The sequence below is a fragment of the Macaca nemestrina genome, chromosome 2, assembly GCF_043159975.1.
Source record: "Macaca nemestrina isolate mMacNem1 chromosome 2, mMacNem.hap1, whole genome shotgun sequence".
NCBI classification, from domain to species: Eukaryota; Metazoa; Chordata; class Mammalia; order Primates; family Cercopithecidae; genus Macaca; species Macaca nemestrina.
Genome location: NC_092126.1, coordinates 178681329 through 178705344, shown reverse-complemented (window position 1 = coordinate 178705344; position 24016 = coordinate 178681329). Strand labels below are relative to the sequence as shown.

Here is a 24016-nt window from a genome sequence, read left to right as displayed (position 1 = left end):
ATCTTCTTCAAAAAGATTCAAAAATAATATGTTTCCAATGAATATATTGTGTCACTATTGTCACATTCATAAATGTGACAACATTGCTTAGTCACATTGGTTGCCATGGTTATACAGAAAAAAACTGTAGCTAGTTACGCACCAACATGTTGATAGATACTGTTGCCAGGTTGTTGATCTTTGCTTTCTATATTGTCTCTCATTTGTTTGTTCGTTTCTAAACTGAAAATGTGTAACAAAAAAAATTAATAAAACTTTTAAGCTCATCTAGTCATCTACATATAAAATAGCCTAACAAAACTAGTTTAGAGATTTCGATACACCCTCTAACAAACATTAAACAAGTAAGTATATAGCAAGACCCTTCAGACTTTCCACTAACTGTTAAGTCTTAGCCTGGGAGATGAATAAAACACAAAATGCTACGAATTCACTTGAAAATGGAAAACTAAGACTGAAAATAATTATATGAAAAAAGTGACTCATAAAGGATGAATATGTTTAGTTTTCATACTATCCAAACTTTCCGATGCTATACTTTGCACCTCTGTTTGTTGCACAAAGAATTCAGAATTTTGTGCTCACAGACAAACATTTCAGGATTTACCATTTTTAGATTTTGCTGTAATATTTTGTAAGTGAATGTAAAACAACAACAGAAAAGAATATGTTGTTCTAGTGACAAAAAGTATGTCTCATAAACTTCATATAATTGAGATAATGATTGCAATCATCAGGTATGTCAAATGTGAAAATCATTAGGTGTAAAAAAACTTCAGTCATAAGACTTAAGCCTGTCAAATATGGATTTAAATGTGAATTAAAAGAACAAAATTAAAGCACAGGAATGAAAGCCTGGCTATATCATCAAACATCCTCAGAGGTGAGGTATAATTAAGTAAATTAAAATATTTTTAGTCTTCTCAGTAAAGAATGTTCTTTGTATAACATGAAAATATATTTTTCTGACATATTAAAACTTCCATTACATTTGCAAGTAGGCTCAAGGAAATACTGCTATGTAAGTATGTTGAGAATAAAATTACCCACTACTGCCTTGCAAGTTATGTATTTGTTTGTCAATTTTATAAGAGAAAAAAAGTAAGGAGACTTACTCAAGATGTATAGCAATGGACAGAATTACAGATCAAGTCCTTGCCTTTCTGTTCCCAAAAGTCAGAGGTCAGACTGTTTCCATTTCCATTATACCATTCTTTTTTTCTTTTTTTTTTTTTATTTGAGACGGAGTCTCACTCTGTTGCCCAGGCTGGAGTGCAGGGGCACCATCTCGGCTGACTGCAAGCTCCGCCTCCCAGGTTCAAGCCATTCTCCTGCCTGAGCCTCCCAAGTAGCTGGGACTACAGGCACTCACCACCACGGCCGGCTAATTTTTTGTACTTTTAGTAGAGATGGGGTTTCACCATGTTAGCCAGGATGGTCTCGATCTCCTGACCTCATGATCCGTCCGCCTCAGTCTCCCAAAGTGCTCGGATTACAGGCGTGCTCTTTATTCAAATCAAACAAATAAAAAAATTGTTTAAGATACGAATTTTCAATATCTAGTCAATTTCAAGAAGAATCAATGAAATTACTAGCAAACACATGGAATATCAAATCTGAAGGAATCTTGGAAGTTATCTAATCCATATATCTCATTTAGTGACTAAAGTATTGAAAGAGTTATCTGAAAGATCAAAAGATATAAAGAAGGGGAGTAACATCATTTTACTATCAATCTGGTATCTCAATAGTAACTGCTTGAGTTTTTTTCCAACATGAAGGTGTAATTGGAATGCAGTGTACTTTCAAGACTTCATTTCCTTCTCTTTTACTTGTTTCTGTCTTTTGCTTCCAGGGAATGAAGCATCTGTTGCCAATTAGGCTCATCAGCGCTCTACCATGGAGTCCCCGCAGATCCACTCACTCTTGTTAGTGGATCAGCAGGGGCATATGGCTGCTTGGGATGGGATTTTAACCTCCACCCTGCCAGGGTCCATGCAGGAACCATTCATCCCACCGCAGTGATCTGTGAAACTAAGTACATATGCACATCAAGGTTCTGATGCCATGGTAACCAGTGGGTAAGGAAGTCATTAAGAACACAGAGCAGTACTTGGAACTTCTGCACATTTTCATGGCTGCCAGCTGAGAGATGCAAATACTGTTTTCTAAACACCACCTACAGCTACTAGGAGTCAACAGGATATAGTATTTCATCAGAAAATAGTATTTCAGATCAAGACAGAAAATACCATTTAGTTTGCACTTTTATGAATATTTGAGAAGAAATCTTTTGTTATATATTTTGATTTTTGTTATATCTCCTCTATACAACATTTAAACATTCTTATATATTAATATTTAGGTTTGCATGTTATGGGATAAATATCTTTCTAATTTCTCAACACTCTGTGGTTCATATATCATATGATAAGTAGTATATACATTTGGAAATATTTTTTTGAAGTCCATATAACTTTTTTCAATTCAATTCTAGATTATTTAACAAGTTTATGAACATTTGAATATATTTTTCTTAATTGACATAAAAGGGAGTATAAAATTGATTAAATCTTATCCAGTCACATTGTGATAACACTATAATTACTATCAGCATTCTCCTTATAATAATTTTTTTAAATTATCTTTTTCTGTATATTTCTGTCTTTGACATTCAGAGTGAGGTACAACCTTGATCTGGATTATAACATGGCATGTTCTCACAATGATCATGCAAATGAATACTAAATATCTCTCTGCATAGATATGTTTATTTGTACATGTGTATATATATTCATTTAAACTGTTATTTGGGTTGAATACAGTTATATATATATAATTGATTTAATATAATATCTTAATTAACAAAACACAAGAACTTTTGAAAAGACAAAAATCAAGATATATTTTTTTCATGCTAATGGCTTTCGGAAGTCTTCTGTTCTCCCACCACCTTTTAATAGTATAACTGGAGAACCTTCTGTAAACTCTCTCAAATCCTTTTGGAATGAAGTAAATATTAAATATGTATATAAATATAATAGTTGACATGGTTATTAGATTAACTGGATACAAACCTGATTCTGAGAAGAAGAATCAAAGGTTAGAATTTTGTTTATGCTGAAAAATATTTCTCACTAAAAACAAATGTAGCCCTGATAAACTAATCACTGTCAGAAAAAAAAAAATTGCTAAGACTATATTACCTTTTAAAATATTTGCCATTGTCTAAGTGAGTAAAACATCACTAAAGGTATACTGACAAGCCCATCAATAATTTGTTCTGTGAAAAGTAAATATCTGATAGGCTTGTAATGATGAATTTGTATTAATTTAAGGCAGCATAGTAAATATAAAAATTTAGTGAACTTAAATTCTAACATCTGTAGTAAGTGTCTAACTGTTTGAATACAACAATATTCATTTTTGAGGAAACATTGGCTCTGTATTGGGCACATGTGTTATCCGCACGTGGGCAGATTTTGGACAGTTTCTTCATCATAACAGAAACCACTGTTGTCATGTTAGTACGTAGCTTTTAGTATAAATTAATAAATGGTATACCTTTAACCAATTTTATTGCAGGCCAGGAAAGAAGAATTCAACAATGCAATGATTGACATTCACCACATGCTCTCTTTGATATTTGAGAGAACCCAACTAACAGATATGTTAAACTTCCATTTCTCAAAGCCTAAGCTAGATTCCTATATTATTACATCTGGTCTGCATTATCTTGCCTCCCCCAGAGTTGTGCTTTTGCAGTTAAGACATAAAGTTATGTCTTCAGCTTTTCTTTCATTCTTTTTCACTAGAAATATCAACTGAAAGTGTTCATATCTTTTACAATCATGCTGTCAAAGATATTTGGATATTAAGTGATGTTATATTTCTTGAAGACCCAGCCATAGGATTGATTTCTCTGTAAGCTTACTACTAGGAAAAAGTCTATCTCTGCAAATGAAATTGTACTTCTTTATGGTACAAGAATTATACATAGCTTTTTTGGTGTGTTTTTTTTTTTTGTTGTTGTTGTTGTTTTACTTTGGCTTCCAGGATTTTGAGAGTTAAATTCAATACTCAGTGAATGTCACAAATCTTTCTGGGTTGCTGGTACAGTGATCTTTCTTCTATTTATGAAATAAGGTCCCTAACATTTCTGGGCTTGCTAGTCCTTTGAGGACATAATCAATGTTATTAAGCCGCTGCCAAGATTAGCCAGCACATACACAAAAAGCTGAACATAAACTTTCAGTGATTTCAGTGATCTTAACCATAGGTTAAGCGCCCTTTTAAAACAATCTCTGATCCACCTTTTTGTTTTAACATCACAGGGCTAGTGTTAGTCTTATAAGGTATTAGAACTTCCTTAGCAGAAAACAAGTTCTAAAGTATAAATTCAAGCAATTTTAATATAAATAAAATAAATAGAAATAATAATACAGCAATAATATTAAAATATTGATAATAATAAAATACACAATATCAGTAACTTCTTAAAGGGTGATTAATCTCAAAATTAATAAATTTACCTCTTGTTTATACTATATTTTCTTTCCTTCCTTCTGCTAAGAATGGATATTGAAAAGGAAAGATTATACACAAAGACCAAAGGTTTATAAACTACATCCTAAATATTAGCAGCGTATTTCTTTACAACCCCTTCACCACAATCGTATTTCAAGCTACCAAGCCCTAGTTATGCCACATAATAGGTCCTAGATTTCTTGATTGTTCACTGAGAACCTTGATATCTATGGAATCCTAAAATCATTTTGAATCTCCATCCAGCATCAGGGCTCATATTGTGCTTTGTTATTCCATACAACACACTGAAATACTGAAAAGTCACAGATACCTATTACCATCCTATATTTCTCAGTTGGAAATATTGTGGTAAGTTGATTTTCTAAAGGCAGCTCCTTGATATAAAGATTTTTCTTTTAGAGTCCAATTCAGATTCTTAGGGATCATTTGAAAAACTATAAACTGAGTGTGTGTGTGTGTGTGTGTGTGTGTGTGTGTGTGTGTGTGTGTGTGTTTTAAGATGGCTGACTAGGATGTCAGATACCAACTCCCTTCATAAGGAAGATCAAAGTTACAGGTGAATGATCATGGTCCAAATGAAGAGCTGAAAGAAGAGAGCCAGGACCTGTCAGAGAGCCCATGGGAAGAAGGTGGGCTGCAGAAAAGCAGCAAAGATCTGGCAGAGATTGACTCTCAAGCAACTCAGAACCCCATGAAAAGGATAATAGCAGGGGCTTCTCTACTCACCTTATCCCTACAACAATCTGATAACCTCCAAAATGTTGGGGAACCCCTCTACCCTGGTGACTCCAGGCAATCATGTTGGTGGCAATTTGGGAAGTTCCTGGGGACAGAGATCCAGGTGGCCAGCTCACATAGGTGCAGCTGTACTCCGCACAGGCCCAGACTGAAATGGTTGGTACCATACTGGTTGCACACTCGTTGTGGGCCACTGCCCTGCCAGGGGAACCTCATCCCTTAAGTTGCTGCATCAACAGATCCCCCACAAAGATAACTTGCTATGACTTTGACAATCATAGGGGACAGGTGGGTCCCTGGGGGAGCTAGCTGTGTTTCCCTGGAAAGCTACTCCTCAGCACAGGCCAGTTCTAGGGGATATGGGAGCACATCCCAGCAAAGCCACCCTTGGGAAAAAGGAAATATGGGCATAGCTCTGGCCACCGAAGAGGGCGGCACCAGCAACCGTGAACAGATGTGGTGAGGTGGTCACCTCCCATTTCCCCTGCGCACTGTTGAAGATGTAGCAGAGGCTGTCATCACTGTGGGCCAGCACATGTGCACTTGGAGACAGCCTTTCCAGTGTTTTTCACCATGGCTGTACCCCCATTAAAAGTGAGCTGGCATTTCACAGGCTTCCAGGAAGGACGGTGCCAATTGCTCCCTCCTTACACAGAGTAGCAATGTCCCAGCAACAGAGAGCAGACGAGCCACAGAGCTGTCTGCTCTGGACTGTGGAAAGAGGCTCTGCTCTTCCCCAAGCCCGTATTGGTGGGAGCCACCAGAGGAACATGATCCCTAACTGGGGCCAGGAGCCAAAGGACAATGTCTGTATGCACTGACGGTCATAAGCCTTATAATAGGACATGGTAAGAAAGCAGATTGCATTCTTGCTTGCCCAGGATGAGGAGCTGGTGCACAGCCCCTGCCACCCTACTCCCAAGACTTCAGTACACCCCAACACAATCTCCCCTGCCCCCTCTGTCAGGATCAGAGCCTTCACTCACTATGAAGCTACCAGAGTGCAAGCCAGTGCTTACTTCTAATCTCCACTTACTGGACAGAAGACTGAACTGTACCACCAAATAAAAAGCTTGCTGTTCAGAAGGGTGGGAGTGTATGAGACAGGCTTCCTGAAATGTCTGCACTCTCAGCCCCATAGAAGATAGTGTGTTGGCTCACCTGTCCAATACATCACTACAACAAGCAGCATTTGAGAAAGCCATCACACAAAAGCTATCCACAACCAAGGAACCCATACAGAGCCTTGGTCTCCTGAAAGGACAGGAAAAACAAAGCCAAAATATGATACACAACATACACTATAGTCATAACTTCAAGGGAAAAAAAGAATAAAAAAAATTAAGTCCCATTCAAATGACAGAAATTTTAAAAATGAGAAGTGACATCTCCTTCAGATGAAAGGGAATTAACAAAAAAATTTCATCAGTACAAGAAGATAGAGTGTTTTGACACTCCAATGGACCAGACTAGCTCCTAGCAATAGACAGTAACCAAAATGAAAATTCTAAAGTAATAGATAAATTCAAAATATGAATTGCAGGGAAATTCAATGAGATCCAAAAGAAAATTGGAAATCAACATAGAGAAACAAGAAAAACAGTTCAGTATATGAAAGACAAACTAGTATATTTAAGAAAAAAAGAACTTGTGGCCTTGAAAAATTCATCTAAGAAATTTCAAAATACAATTGAAAGCTTTAACAATAGATTAGACCAAGCAGAAGAAAGAACTTTGGAGATTGATGATTTGTTTTCCAGATTAACCCAGTTAGACAAAAGTAAATTAAAAAGACTTTTTTGAATGAACAAAGCCTTTGAGAAATATGGGGATCATATTACGTGACTAGATGTATGACTTACAGGCATTCTTGAGGAAGAAGAATAAAACATAAATAACTTGGAAAACATATTTGAGAGAATAATTCAGGAAAATTTCCCTAATCTTTCAAGAGAGGTAGATACCCAGATAAGAGACATTTAGAGAACATCTGCAAGATACCATACAAGATAAACCAAAACATATAGTCATCAGACTATCCAAGTTCAACACTAAAGTAAAAATTCTTAATGGGCTATAGAAAAGGGTCAAATCATCTACAAAGATTAAGCCATCAGACTAACACTGGACTTCTCTGCAGAAAACTTACAGGCCAGAAGAGACTGGGGATATATTTTTAGCTTTCTTAAAGAAAAAAAAAAAAATGCTATTTAAGAATTTTGTATCTTACCCAACTAACCTTCATAAGTAAAGGAGAAATAGTCATTCCCAGATAAGCAAATGCTAAGAGAATTCTTCACCACTAGACTGATTCTACAAGAAATTCTCAGAGTAGTTCTAAACATGGAAATGAAAGTAAGGTAGTTGCTATCATAAAAGCACTCATAACTACATGTTTCACAGATCCTATAAAGCAATTACACAGTTAAGACTACAAAGCAACTAGCAAGCAACACCATGACAAGAACAAAACCTCACATATCAATATTAATCTTGAATGTAAATGGCCCAAATGTTCCTCTTAAAAAATAAAGATTGTCAAACTAGATAAGAAAAAATGACTCAACCATCTGCTGCAATCGAGAATATGACATCCACAGGCTTAAAGTAAAGTGGAAGAGAAAGAACTATTGTGCAAATGGAAAACAAAAAAGAGCAGGGCTTGCTATTCTTTTATCAGACTTTAATAAAACACACTTTAAATCAACCAAATTTTTTTAAAAAAGACAAAGGAAGCGCATTATCTAATAATAAAGGAATTAATTCAACAAGAAGACTTGACTATCCCAAACAAAGATATACCGAATACTGTAGCACTCAAATGTATGACATACTACTTAAGGAAACCAGTGGTCATACAATAATAGTGGGGGACTTCAACAATCCACTGATAACATTAGACAGATCATTTAGGCAAAAAACTAACAAAGAAACTCTTGACTTAAACTGGACTCTTGACCAAACAAATCTAACATATATCTATACAACATTTGACCTGACAGCTGCAGAATATACATTTTTCTCTTCTGTGCATTGAACATTCTCAAAATTGACCACATGTGATATGGTTTGGCTGTGTTTCCACCCAAAATCTCATCTTGAATTGTAATCCCCATAATTCCCATAATCCCCACATGTCAAGGGAGAAACCAGATGGAAGTAATTGAATCATGGAGGCAGTTTCCCCCATGCTGTTCTCATGATAGTAAGTGAGTTCTTATGAGACCTGACGGTTTTATAAGTGTTTGGTAGTTCCTCTTGGGTTCATTCTCCTTCCTGCCACCTTGTGAACAAGGTGCCTTGTTTTCCCTTCTCCTTCCGCCATGATTGTAAGTCTCCTGAGGCCTCCTCAGCCATGCTGAACTGTCAATTAAAACTCTTTCCTTTATAAATTACCCAGTCTCAGGCAGTTTTTTATACCAGTATGAAAATTTACTGATACAGTATTGTTGGTCACAAAGTCCGTCTCAATGAATTCAAATAAATCAAAATTATATGAAGTATCTTCTTGGATCACAGTGGAATAAAGTTAGAAATCAATACCAAGAGAAAGTCTCAAAATCACATGAGTACATGGAAACTAAACAACTTGCTCCTGAATGGCCTTTGTGTAAACAACAAAAATAAGGCAGAAATCAAACAAAAATTGAAACAAAAATAGAGACACAATGTATCACGAACGGACATTTCTCAAAAGATGACATACACATGGCCAACATATGAAAAAAATGCTCATTATCAGTAGTCATCAGAGAAATGCAAATTAAAACCACAATGAGATACTATCTTACACCAATCAGAAAGGCTATTATTAAAAGGTAAAAAAATAATAATAACATATGTTGACCAAAATATGGAGACAAGGGAACCCTTATGTACCATTGGTGGGAATGTAAATTTGTTAAATCTCTATAAAAAATAGTATGATGAATTCTCAAAAAAAAAAACAAAAAACTAAAAATAGAACTACCATTTGATCTAGCAATGCCACTACTGGGTATCTACTCAAAGAAAAAGAAATCGCTTTATGAAAAAGATACCTGCACTCATATGATTATCACAGCACTATTCACAATAGCAAAGTTGTGGAGTCAACCTACATCCATCAATGGTAGATTGTATAAAATAAATGTGGTGCATATACACCATGGAACACTATGCAGCCATTAAACAGAATTAAATCATATCCTTTGCAGCAACATGAATGCAACAGGAGGCCATTATCATAAAGAAAAACAGCTCGGAAACAAAAAATCAAATACTACAGGTTTTCGCTTATAAGTGGAATCTAAACAATGGGTATGGACATAAAGATGAAAATAATAGACACTGGGCTGGGCGCAGAGGCTCACGCCTGTAATCCCAACAATTTGGGAGGCCACAGCAGGCAGATGACCAGAGGTAAAGAGTTCAAGGCCAGTCTGACCAACGTGGAAAAACCCCATCTCTACTAAAAACACAAAAATTAGTCTGGGGTGGTGGCACATGCCTGTAATCCCAACTACTTGGGAGGCTGAGGCAAGAGAATTGCTTGAACCTGGGAGGCAGAAGTTGCGGTGAACCGAGATGGTGCCATTGCAGTCCAGCCTGGGCAACAAGAGCAAAACACCATCTCAAACAAAAGAAAGAAAGAAAGAAAATAATAGACACCAATGACTCCAAAAGGTGGGGAGGTTGGAAGCAAGGTGGTGAAGGTTGAGATATTACTTATTGGGTACTATGTTCACTATTTGGGTCATGGGTTCACTGGAAGCCCAAACCTCAGCATTACACAATTTTCACATGTAACAAGCCTGTACCTGTACCCCCTGAAGCTAAATTTTTTTTAAAAATGTAATTTGCCATCTGGGACTTGAGAAAAAAATATGTATTTTTTCTATATATATGCAGGATGTAAAGAGACAGTAAGAGAGCACAAAATAGCTTTCTCCCTTGTTAATCTCTGCACATCCAATACAAAGAAAATAAACTAAATGCTTTTTATAAGTTTATTTTGTTTCAGCACAATTATTCTGTCATCTTATTTGGTAGCACCACTGTTCATGTTCTTGAGTATTACCTTAACCATTTGAAGTAAATCCAAAGTAGAGACTGATCATTCACTGGAGCTGCACTTGGCTCTCACCCACTGTGTTAGTTTCCCATGGCTGCTGTAACAAATGATCACCGACTCGAAGGCTTAAAACAGCAGAAAGTTATTCTCTCACAGTTCTGGAGAATGGAAGTTCAAAATCAAGGAGTCCATAGGGTTGGTTCTACCTGGAGGCACTGAGGGAGAATGTGTTCCCTGCCTCTCTCTTACATTCTGATGGGTGACAGCAACCCTTGGTATCCTTTGACTTGGGGCCAAATAACTCCAGTCTCTGCCTCCACCTTCATGAGACCTTATCTGTCTTCACGTGTCTCAAATCTGCCTCTCCTTTTTTAATGAAGACACTATTTAGGGCCCACTCAAATTCGTGATGATCTCATCTTGGATTTATCTTAATTACATCTATAAACACCCTTCTTTCAGATAAAGGCACACCGTTAGGCTCTGAGTGGACATGGATTTGGGGAAGACACTACTCAGTCTTCTACACCACCTTAGCAATTGCTTCTAAATAGTTCTGGTATCACCTGTCCTTTTCCTTTGTAATGTTGTTGCTGCTTCCATCAGACACTACTATAATGAAGTCTTTTAAAATAGCCTTTGTGTTTTTACTTTTACATACTTTAAAACAATATTTTTCAAAGAGAAAACATTCATTCCTTTTCTTTTCACCAAAGCAAACAATACTCATGGTAGAAAACTTGAAAAACATGGAAAATCAAAAAAGAAAGGAAAGACTACTTGTAATCTCACTCCTCAGAGCTAATTTTTTTTTTTTTTTTTCTTTTTGAGATGAAGTCTCACTGTGTCTCCCAGGCTGGAGTGCAGTGGTGCAATCTCAGCTCACTGCAACTTTTGCCTCCTGGGTTTAAGCAATTCTCCAGCCTTAGCCTCCTGAGTAGTTGGGATTACAGACACATGCCACCACATCCGACTAATTTCTGTATTTTTTGTAGAGACGGGGTTTCACCATGTTGGTCAGGCTGGTCTCGAACTCCTGACCTCGTGATCCACCCCCCTTGGCCTCTCAAAGTGCTGGGATTTCAGGCGTGAGTCACGGCGCCCGGCCAACATTTTTTAATATAGTCATGCAAATGTTTTTTACTGGTTTATTCAAACATCCATAGAAATCATACTGGACATATTTCCTGCACAACATTTTGTTTATCTTAAATATTATATTCCATTTTATAACAAGAATATGTAGTTTTCTCATGTCAGAATTAGAGACTATAAACTTTAGCAGACTAAAAGCAATCTTACAATAACCCCACTTCAGGAGACTGACTGCTGAGACAGGAGAACCCCAGAAGAAAAATGTATCCAGGGCACACCATCTGAATGCAGAAGCTGAGAGACTTTAGAGGAATCCAGTCACGAAATCTATCACTCGTGCTAAAGACTCATCATGGGAGTCTCAAAAGAGAGGGCTCTCAGAAAAGCCAACAAAAACATTTCAGAAGACACACACTGTGTGAACAACTGTCATACAAAGAATACCTACTGAAAATCCAATCCAATAGCATCAGTATTCCCTTTATACTTCAATACTCCTTATTCCCAGCCGATCTGGGATGAATTAGAACCAGTCTAGCAAGTGGACAAAAGTACATCAGATAATAATCCTTTAACCATACTCAGTAGGAGTGGGAGAAAGGCAGGTTGAATTGATAAGAGAGGTAAAAAGTTTGACTTACGTAAAACTGAATTCTTATTACATAAGAATGAGACGTTTGTACCACTTCAATTGCTCACAAAGTGCTGAGATACATAAGAGATTTGCCAAAAATGGAAAGGAAAGGTACAACAGAAGCCAGCAAAACCATTAGGAAAGGAGATTTTTAAAACTATAGACTTCACATTTCAGCTTGTTCAATGAACAGTCAGAATAGTTGTTCTATTGTTTATGCCCTTTCATGCTTCCAGACGAATTCTAAAATTAATATGTCAAGTTTCAAAAAGTTTTAGTGTGATTTTCAATACTTTTCTTTACTTTTTGAGATTTTGTTTGAAAACTGCTACATAAAGAATTAAATCGTCTGAAGTATATTAACAGTTACCATAAAATAAGTTAAGCCTTGTACCTCACCTCTGACTTAACTTTTAAGTTAAGTTCTTCCCAGCTTTAGGACAGTATCATTCCTATAAATATTACATCACCAGAGTTATATGGTATGTTCTTTCTGGTTGTTGGTTGATAAAATATTGTTATTTTAAAATAATTTCATGTAGAGTATGGAAATATTTTTCTGAATCAATTTTATGCAGTGTTTCAAGTAGTATTTATTTTGTGCTTATTCTGAGAGCCATTGTGCAATAAGATTTTAATGATCTGAGGTGAATAAACTCCTACCCTTAAAACGCCATAATCGAATAAGAGAACAAAATATATAAACAGATTCATGTAATAGAATAAATTGAATGCAATTAACATGAAAGCAAGTTCCATGAGAGAGAAGAAAAGAAAGCAAATGTTTTTGATGAAGACAGTCTAGGTATTTCCAGAAAACAAGGCTCGTATATTCAAAGATTATTTAAATTCATTTTTTGAGGCTATCTAGATAGGCAATCTGCAACTTAACAAGCTCAATAATTCTTACATTGTCTATGCTACTGTGATTAAGAGGCATCCTAAAACTACACTTATTTAATTTTGAATTTGTATATAGTCCCTAACATGTGGCATATTTCCTTAAGAAGCATTCCTTTTGCATTACCTGCTTATTCTCTGTTAGGCTCATTCTTCTTCATGTGCCATGATGCCCCATCACTTTTGATATTTAGCTTGAACGCAGATTCGTAGATAGAATAAATATTTCCTCTAACATAACTTGGCAAAATAAATAATTTTTACATAGTTTCATCTGGCAAAATAAAGCATAGTGTACAGTATTCCCAAAGCAGTGAAAACAAAACCTCTATGTTCTCAGAGGGTATTAAGGACTCCAAAGCTACTTTTAAGGACGTGTATAACTAACAGCCTTTGAATATACACAGCTTAGAAACTCTGAAGATTCTGGTATACTAAGAAAAACTGTTCTCAGACACAAAAACTGGTAAACTTCCTCCTGAAAGTGGACAATTTTCATTGGTGAGAAGTGTTAAAATGTGAAAAACAAGACCTGAATATAGTGCCATTTTTCATGTTTGAAAATCTGTTTCAAAAAGTGACAATTTTTAGAAGTCACTTCTACTTCACTGTAAAGGGTCGAATTTTCTTAGTATAAATAGAATCTGCATTTACAAAACGCATAAATTAGAAGGTGATTATTTATACTACAAATGATTCACTGCAGGGTTCCTTTAAGACTGTACTAGTGATTTTAAGTAATTGTTTATAGTTCATTAACTACTTCATAGAAAGACCAGACGAAGCAGACAGTCTTAATTACAAAGATCAACAAGATATAAAGAATAAAATATTTGGGAAATAGAAACCTCAAGTATTGGGTATGAAACATCTTATTTTTTAAGATAAGGAACTAAAAGAAAAAATACAAGTGGCAGTATGTCATCCAGCTAATTACCTGCATGAGCAAAGCAAAACCTCAGCCTTTTGGATTCCCTCCCTGAAAGTCCGTCCATTAAACAAAACCCAGCTAGCTACGGCTTAGTTTGCAAAAATGTGACCACCAAAAGACTGTTTAGTAAGACATCTATTGCAAAGTGAAGACTATTCATTTGTAACTATAAATCAAGAATTATTGATTTTATCGCATTCTTTATCAGATCAAAAGCTAGGAATAGAAAGTTGAGCAGAAAGAATACATACATATTGTTTGACAGCTTGGCATTAAAGCACCTCTTCTAAAAAAAAATTAAAATTAAAATTATTTGAGAAATTAAGGGATAGCCCAAGGGATGTAATAGTCCGTTTTCTAATTGACTCCTTGTGTTGCAAGTTGGGCTCTCCAGGAAAAAGAAACTTGGGCTGAGCGAGGTGGCTCACGCCTGTAATCCCAGCACTTTGGGAGAACGAGGCGGACAGATCACGAGATCAGGAGATGGAGACCATCCTGGCTAACAGGGCAAAACCCTGTCTCTACTAAAACTATAAAAAAAAAAAAAAAAAAAAAATTAGCCAAGTGCGGTGGCGGGCGCCTGTAGTCCCAGCTACTTGGGAGGCTGAGGCAGGAGAATGACGGGAACCAGGGAGGCGGAGCTTGCAGTGAGTCAAGACCGGGCCACTGCACTCCAGCCTGGGCGACCGAGCGAGACTCCGTCTCAAAAAAAAAAAAAAAAAAAAAAAAAACTCCGATTGACTTTACTGCCCAGAATGTTTTAGGGAGTTCCTTTCAGATTAACTAGTAGACAAGTGGAAGAGGAAGTAAGATCAGGTTGAGAAAGAAATGAAGCTACAATACAGGTAAGCCAAAAGCCCTCAGCCAAACATAGGTGATACTGTGGGATTAAAATAGTCCATCAGAGTTATTTTGCCTTAGGTTAACATGGTGGAATATCTTTACTGCCATCAGTCATTAGATGTGGGCCAGCCTGGGAAGGGAATGGCCTTGATGGTCACTGTTGGATCCTTGCAGGTGCTGATAGCTAAAGGCTGAGCACTACCAGCAGCTGGGGCAACATACATTTCCTCAAAGAGGGATCCATTCAGTGCATCTGTATGTCTAGCATACCCTCAAATTCAGGATTTCATGTATAATCTTTGAAGATAGCTAGGTACAAATATCTGCTTTGTTCATACTAGCAATATGAGTTTGCGCAATTTAAGAAAACTGGGTCTCAATTTCCTCATCTTTAAACCACAGAAAATAGTGCTTACCTCATAGAGTTATCTAAGTCCCATGCATAGCCCACACACGGTGATCAGCCCACAGCCAACACTACACTGAATGAACAAAAGCTGGACGCATTCCCCCTAAAAACAGGAACAAGACAACGAAGTCCACTCTCACCACTCCTACTAAAATAGTGCTGGAAATCTTACCCAGAGCAATCATGCAAGAGAAAGAAAGAAAAAGCATCAAATAGGAAAAGAAGTCAAATTGTCTCTCTTCACCAATGGTATGATTCTATGCACAGACAACCCTAAAGACTCCACCAAAATATTCCTTCAGCTGATAAACAACTTAAAAGTTCCAGGATAAAGACTCAGTGTACAAAAATCAGTAGTGTTTCTGTATACCAATAACATTCAAGCTGAGAGCCAAATCAAGAATACAATCCCACTCACAACAGCCACAAATAAAATACCTAATAATAGATCTGGAAATGAAAGATATCTACAAGGGGAACTATAAAACACTGATGAAAGAAATCAGACAACAGAAACAATGGAAAAACATTACATGCTCATGCATAGCAAGAGTCAATGTTATGAAAATGGTCATACTGCCCAAAGCAATCACAGATTCAGTGCTCTTCCTATTAAACTACCAATGTTATTTTTCACAGACTTAAACAAATCTATTCTGAAATTCAATAGGAGTTGAAAAAAGAGCCCAAATAGCCAAACCAATCCTAAGTAAAAAGAACAAAGCTGGAGACATCTCATTACCCAATTTCAAATTATTTTGTAAGACTGTGGTACCAAAACAGTCTGGTACTGGTGTTAAAGTAGACAAATAGACTAATGGAATAGAATAGAGAAGCCAGAAATAAAGGGACACAACTACAGCCATCTAATCCTTGAGAAAGTTGACAAAAACAAGGAATGAGGGAAAGGATTTCCTGTTCAATAAATAGTGCCGGGATAACTGGCTGGCCATGTGCAGAAGAATGAAACTGAACCCCTATCTTTCAGCATATACAAAAATTAACTCAAGATGGATTAAAAATTTAAATGTAACAACTCACAGTATAGGAATCCTAGAAGAAAGTCTAGGAAATATCTCCCTGGACATTGACCTTGGGAAATAACTTAGGACCAATTCCTCAAGCAATTGCAACAAAAATAAAACTTCCCAAGTGGGACCTAAGTAAACTGAAGAGTTTGAACACAGCAAAAGAGACTATCAACAGAGTAAATAGACACCCTACAGAATGGAAGAAAATATTCACAAACTATGCATTTGACAAAGGTCTAATATACAAAATATATAAGAAACTTAAACAAACCAACAAGATAAAAACACATAACCCTATTAAAACATGGAAAAAAGGACATGAATAGACACTTTTCCAAACAAGACATACAAGTGGCCAACAAAAATGAAAAAAAAAAAAGCTCAATATTCCCTAATCATTAGGGAAATACAAATCATGATGAGATACCATTTCATGCCAGTCTATATGGCTATTATTAAAAAGAAAAAAATAACAGATGTTGGTGAGGCTGTGGAGAAAAGGAAATGCTTATACACTGTTGGTGGGAATGTAAATTAGTTCAGCCATTGTGGAATGCAGTTTCTAGATTTCTCAAAAGACTTAAAAACAGAACTATTATTTGACCCAGCCATCCCATTAGTGGGTATACACTCAAATGAAAATAAATTGGTCTACCAAAAAGACACAAACACTCATATGCTCGTTGCAGCGCTATTCATACATACATGGAATTGTGAAAGGAAAATATCGTAGGCCCCCAAAATCACTAAACTAAAGGGAGAAATTCAAGGTGGGAACTGCTTAGGGCAAACTTGCCTCCCATTCTATTCAAAGTCACTGCTCACTGAGATAAATGCATATCTGATTGCCTCCTTTAGAAAGGGTAATCAGAAATCGAAAAGAATGCAACCTTTTGTCTCTTACCTATCTGTGACCTGGAAGCCCCCTCCCGCTTCCAGTTGTCCCGCTTTTGCTTCAAATTGTCCTGCCTTTTTGGACCAAACCAATGTTCGTTTTACATACGTTGATTGATGTCTCATATCTCCCTAAAATGCATAAAACCCAAGCTGTGCTCTGACCACCTTAAGCACCTGTCGTCAGGACCTCTTTAGGTTGTCATGGGCACATGTCCTCAACCTTGGCAAAATAAATTTTGTAAATTAACTGAGACCCCTTTCAAATTTTAGGGGTTCACAGAATCAATCTAGGCGACCATCAGTGATAAATTGAATAAATAAAATGTGGTACGTAAACACTATGTAATACTATGCAGCCATAAAAAAGAAAGAAATCATATCCTCTGCAGCAACATAGATGCAGCTAGAGGCCATTGTCCTAAGTGAAATAATATAAGAACAGAAAACCAAATATTGCATGTTCTTATTTATAAGTGGGAGCAAAACATTGGGACATAAACACATGAATAATAAACACTGAGAACTGTTGGGGAAAGGGTAGGTTCAAAAATTACCCATTGGGTACTTTGCTCAGTACCTAAGTGATGAGATCATTTGTACTCTATACCTCTACATCATGCAATATACTCAGGTAATAATCCTACACATGTACTCCCTGAATCTAAAATAAAAGTCAAAATTATTTTTTAAAAAGATTACTTATTATGGATATGATTTACTGATTATTCTCTTAATGAATGAGATAGTGTTTTTATTACAGGTTTCTTCCTAATACTCATCTCTTGGAAGAAATATTACAGACTCATGTGGCTTAGGGTAACTTGGACCTGAGATTATAAAAATTATCTTAAAATTTTCAAATTATGAAACAGAACTTCAAGGTCTTAAGAACGTATATAAACACACAAACATATCTGTATGTATATAAATAAATGTATATATATTTAGTTGTATATATTCATCTATATTCACAAATAAATATGTATTTTTATATGTTATATATAAATAAGTACACAATAACTCCTACAAAGTTCTCATCCTTACTGACTGCATAGGGTAGTTACCTTTATTTTCTGCATTTCATAGGTGAGAATACACAAATTTAGTTAAATTAAATTATTTGCCCATATCAGTTTGGTTATAAGGCCCCAAATCTAATACAATATACTTATTTGTCAAGGTTGGAGAACTTAGACAACCTCTAAATGTGTATTTTTAAAATTATATCTCATTAAACATTTAAAAGCCAATTGCCTCACTTAAAGAATATACTCTACTTTTTGTTTTATATCAGTTGAGTTTTCTCTTTTTGAAGTTTAAAGTGTAATTAAGTTGAAAATCACATATAATTAAAATTGTTATAGGAGATAATTTAAATCTCAGACGTAGTATGCACCTGTCTCAGGACTCCATTCTATTATAGTTTTGTTAACTGTATATATATGTATGTTCATATATTGCATTTCTTAAATACACATTTGTATTCATACACAAAAATTTCACTTCCTATGAACCAGTTAGACCCTTCCTGTAGCCATTATATCCATTTGACATAATGCTATGGGCTTTGCCTATTTTGTTTACCACTATCTTATATGCTTGCGATTGCAGCTGGCACATAGTAGACAGTCAATAAATTAACAATTATTTTCACATGCTTGCATGTGCATCCCTATCTCTGCAACTAGATTTTCAGTTCCCTAAAGGCAATGATCATATTGCTCTGGCACCCAGGATGATGCCTTAAATATAATAAACGTTCAGTGATACTTATTGTATGATTGAAAGGTCTAAGGAGCTTGTTATATAACCTTCTAATACCCCGAATGTCTATTCAAATGCAACCTTTCATAAGAGACCATTATTCAGTGGAATAGTAGATGGTCCCTAAGCACATGTCTCTATATATGCAGCATGGGAGCTAATCAGGAATATTGGATACAGGTTTTAATCAGAGTTCCTCAATAATTGATACAAAACACAGTATAAAAACACTGTATTTTAAAATACTGTAATCCACATAAAATAAAAGTACAAAGTTAAAATAAATATAAGTCGATTAAATGTTTAACTTTCTTTACTTTTTAGGTTTGTTGTGGTTCCGATTTTCAAATATGTATTAGTTTTGCTTTTAGTGTATCTATAATTGAATCCTTTCTTTTCTTTATGGTAGCCTTTAGATAGAGAGCTTTCTTCTTGCTGTATTTATTTGGGGAGACTGAGTTGGCTAACAAAAATATACATCTTTTATTCTTATGAAGGAAAATGATATATTACCATACAGAAGTTGAGAGAAGAATAAAAACATAGGAAACTACAGGAAGAAATACAAGATCTATACTATTTTTAATGTAAATGCAGTTTTGTGAAAGAGGATCTTTGTAAAAGAGAATCAAGAAAGAGTTAAATAAATAAGGGGGAAAGCTCCATCATAGCCCTGTTTTTTCAGAAATGTTTCATAGTTTCTGATATAGAGGTTGACAGAGAATAAAATTACAATGGAATTTAAAAATAGAATTTTCCTTAACAAGTAAATAACAATATTAGGGCCTAGAATCTATTTTAAAATAGGATTTTATACAGTTACACCTATTTAGCAATTCATTATTTAAAATAAACCAAACAACTGAGCAAAATAATGAAGTAAATAAACCAAATGAAAAGAAAATAGGAATAAATTATAGCCATCTTTTAGAGTGATGAGTGATGAGGCAATTTTAATATTTATTATGTTTCAACAAGGTAATCGTTGGCAAACTTAAACTTCAAAGAGTGTTGAAAGAAAGAAAGAAGTGCTGGTAAGCTCTGAGAAAAGTTTTACTAGAAAATAAGTGAAGCATAGAGGAGCCATTGAAATAGGCATCAAATTAGGAAATGAAGGCAGTGCTTGGCAAATATTCCAGAAAGGGGTAGAAGAGTTTATATGTAAGAAATAAAAGAGAAAAAAAAAAAGTGAGGTGTATGAAGTTTATGGTATTGTTTTGCAATTTTGACATTGCAGCGACACCTAAAAGCTATTCTTGTAAGGAATTTACCACTACACTCTGATACTACATAGAGTAGTATTTGGGGAAAATGTATATAGAATAAGAGTGGAAAATAAGATAACACTTACTGAGTTTTATCTTACATCATGTTCACCATAACCCTATGATTACCAATTTATAGATGAGGAACAGGAGGGGCATAGTAATTAACAAAATCCCCATGGTCTGAGAATAGGAGAGTCAGGGTTTTTACCAGGTATAACAACAAGACCAACAACTAGATGACTTCCTATTTCAGGCCAAGGAGTTTGAACTTAATTCTTTAAGAATCAAGGGGCCATTGCAGGCTTTTATTCAAGTTCTAGGGTTCTCTTATCAATAACTGTGCCTCATTATGATTGGGTAACTTAGTTATGGTAGCATCAAAATATCTGCTCACTGCCTGTTGAGAGTTTTCACACAGGAAAACTCAGAGAGACACAGGCGGTCTCTGAGCTGACTAGGCAGGTGAGAGTCCTGGGAAACCAAAGAACCATCTGCCTACAAAGACAAAGACAGAACCCCACAGAACACTCCCACCAAGCCTGGGCATTGAAGTTTACTGCCTCAGAATTTCCACTGAGGCTACGAAGGCTAGTCTCTAGAAGTTGTGTCACTTGCAGTAAACAATGTTGCAACTTCCATAGGCAAACGACACAATTATTGTTCCTTTCTTTCCAGTAATAGTGGCCAGATAATTGGCATGTATTGTTTGTTTTGCATCTATTTTAAGATCTCCTCCATATAAGAAGCAATTGTAAGTGCTGGGCAACCTAAATGGCAAGCATGCCCTACAAGCATGGAATAAATATAGCAAGCACTATTGAAAGCTTCCTCTGTAGAAGAGCTACGGGTTTCCCATGGATGATTTCATTAAATCCTTACAATAGCGCCATGAGGTAGGTGTGGTTATTATATTCAGTTTTACACAGTAGGAACAAAAGATTTAGAGAAGTCAAATAATTTTTGCCTGTATAATAGGTGGTGATGTCAGGATGTGAAAAAAAACGTAATTCCTTAAATTGTGCTATTATCCGATGCATATACCATCTCTCAAATAAGGCAGCATTTGCTACATAGTTGTCAAAAGGAAGGAGTGTGGCTATACCAGTTAAAATATATCTCCATCCCCGGAAAGAACAGTTCAAAAATAAGTGAAAGACAGGTTTTCTACTAATATTTTTCAATTCTTATAGCACTTGACCCAATACTTTACATATACTGCATACTCATAAGTTATTCCACAATTTTTTTTTTCTTTTTTTGAGACGGAGTCTCGCTCTGTCGCCAGGCTGGAGTGCAGTGGCTCGTTCTCGGCTCACTGCAACCTCCGCCTCCTGGGTTCAAATCGTTCCCCTTGCCTCAACTTCCCGAGTAGCTGGGACTACAAGCATGTGCCACTATGCCCAGCTAATTTTTGCATTTTTAGGAGAGACGGGGTTTCATCATCTTGGCCAGGATGGTCTCGATCTCTTGACATTGTGATCCGCCCACCTCGGACTCCCAAAGTGCTAGCATTACAGGCTTGAGCCACCGTGCCCAACCTCTACTAATATATATATGTATTTTTTAATTCAGAATGTGTGATTATATAAAAAAGAAAGAAACAAGACAGAATAATTTCTTATTTTTCAAAGAATCCTGTCCTTCAACTATCATTTAAGGAAGCATTCTGGTCTTCCCAATTAGGCTCTGATAAAACATTAGGAACAACTTTAGAATTCTGAAATCACCTACACTTCCTTCTCAAGACCAATAGAATTTCACCCTAAGTGAAAAAACACAATTCTGAATAGCTTTGAAATGTGATTTTTTAGCACGTGAGCCTCTTAAGTCAATGCTGAACATTGCCAGCATTACAGAGAAAGAAAAATACGAAGCGGGTAGATTAACAATACAAGGACTTAATAAAGAAGCTTCCTTGCAGATGAATAGAAAGGGCCACCTAGTCCTAGTGTGACATCAATACAGATATTGTGGTGCAGCACAAGCCCCTGCAGGTTAATGAAAGGGACAGGAGAAACTGGAGGGGAAAAGGTGGCAAAAATGACAAAAAAAGGTTCAATGATAAAATGTAGGGAAATACTGAGAGGGCAGAATATCTCTCTAGGAGGTCACAAAAAATGACTAGTAGACACTCGATCAAGGTCTGTAACTTCAAGTTAAAAACATAAATGAAGTAAGGGAGTTATTCGGAATCTCTGAATATAGTAGGGAAAAGATCAGTGCCTCGGAACTAAAGAAAAGCTACTTTGAACTTATATTTTGGGGGCAAAAGGTTTTTTAATACTTTGAACAATTGGACAATAGGCTTTAACACCTAAGGGAAGCCCATGAATGAATCTTAACTACAGACAGGGTATAAAAGGTTGGAGATGAAATCAACCAGACCCAGGGACTAAGTTGCTATCACAGTGGTAAGAATTAAGATTGTCCTTTTGCAAGTAACAAATATTCTATCACTTAAAAAAATTCAAAATACTTTGTTTGCTTAATCAAACACAGGAACTCCTTTGGTGCCTTTTGAAGATTACTGTCACAATGCAAGTTCAACTTTAAATGAGTGTGAAATAATAATGGGACTATGCATTGGGTATTAAATGCATAGCTAGAGGATGTTACATAATGAATTGTGCTTATTGAAGGTTCACTCACTATAGATTCTGTAAGCATGTGTTTGTTTCATCATAGCTCTTTTGAATAGATTCTAATCAGCCACATCAATGTAATAATATGACTAGGTGCTTTCTACTCCTTACCCTTGCCTACTACCCATTACTGACTGTCTTGAAATGTTTAGTCATTCGGTACTTAACTGGGTTAGAAAAAGCAAACAAAATGCTACTTATTTGCCAACACATTAACTGGCAATTTTACCCAAATTCTATAAGCACAGCGGATTGCAAAATATTTTAGCTAGAAATGCATGGACTTAAAGTGTCCTTCACTTTTTCTATCAACCTCAAACTAAATGCGTGCAGATGAAGTCTGGTTTTGTGAAAAAGTCTTTACACATATTCTTATTTCCTTTAGGCCGGGAACTTGGTCTTTGGAAACTTTTATAAATCCAATGTACGCTATTTATCAGAGAGCTTCTAATATTTATTTTGTTTTATTTTTTAAAAAATCAAGAAAAACGAAACCATGAAACCACTTCCTTTCTTTCTCATAAACTGCGGCTTTGAAAATTCTTTGTTCTGTCTACCTACTAAGCAACTACTTAACATTGTGTAACTAGTATAACCTATACACAATAAATTATAATAATAAGTACTTTTCTATATGCAAGATATAGATGTAGTATTTTAAAGTCACATGTATAAGTTATTTTATTCCATCAATTTTAGAACTGAAGGATTTAATACTAAGAGAAGTTTATAACTTGCCTAAGATCTTATAGTTATTTGAATAACAGTCAGAACTTAACTTCATGTCTTTCTGATACAAATGTTCATATTTTTTAATACCCTTTTACACTGTCTCATATTTACATCATAGAGACTTATGATCCCTATACCAGGAAATGTATGTGACTTTATTCCATTTCCATTAATGTACTGATCTTCCCTTGTAATCAGAGACAGCGCCTCATTAACCTCTGTGTCCCAGTGTAATATTTGACTTGTTGTACACAGTAAATAATTGATGAGTAAGTGGTCACTGCTATGGTTTGAATGTCTTTGTCTCCTCCAAATGTATGTATTGGAAACTTAATCTCCAAAGTAACAATGTTGGAAAGTGAAGCCTAATGCAAGGCAGAACCCTCATGAATGGATTAACGCCACTATAAAATGGCTCTCTAGAGTGAGTTCTCTTTTCCTGCTCTTATGCCAATGTGAGGAAGGAGCAAGAAGGTCCTAACCAGATGCCAGTATCTTCTTCTTGGACTTTCCAGCCTCCAGAACAGTGGG

General features: G+C 35.9%; 1 long non-coding RNA gene across 2 annotated transcripts in view; it reads right to left on the bottom strand.

The window, feature by feature from the left end:
• LOC139361801 (uncharacterized) overlaps window positions 1-24016 on the bottom strand; it is a 39818-nt gene that overhangs the window by 2485 nt on the left and 13317 nt on the right. Inside the window, exons 1-3 of one of the 2 annotated variants that reach the window (XR_011619443.1) lie at window positions 1925-2207; window positions 1373-1505; window positions 143-222 (exon numbers count right to left, since the gene is read on the bottom strand). This is a non-coding gene — a long non-coding RNA (uncharacterized lncRNA). Of the gene's footprint in view, window positions 1-142; window positions 223-1372; window positions 1506-1924; window positions 2208-24016 lie in introns of those variants that run through there. The other variant, XR_011619444.1, reaches the window with a different exon arrangement.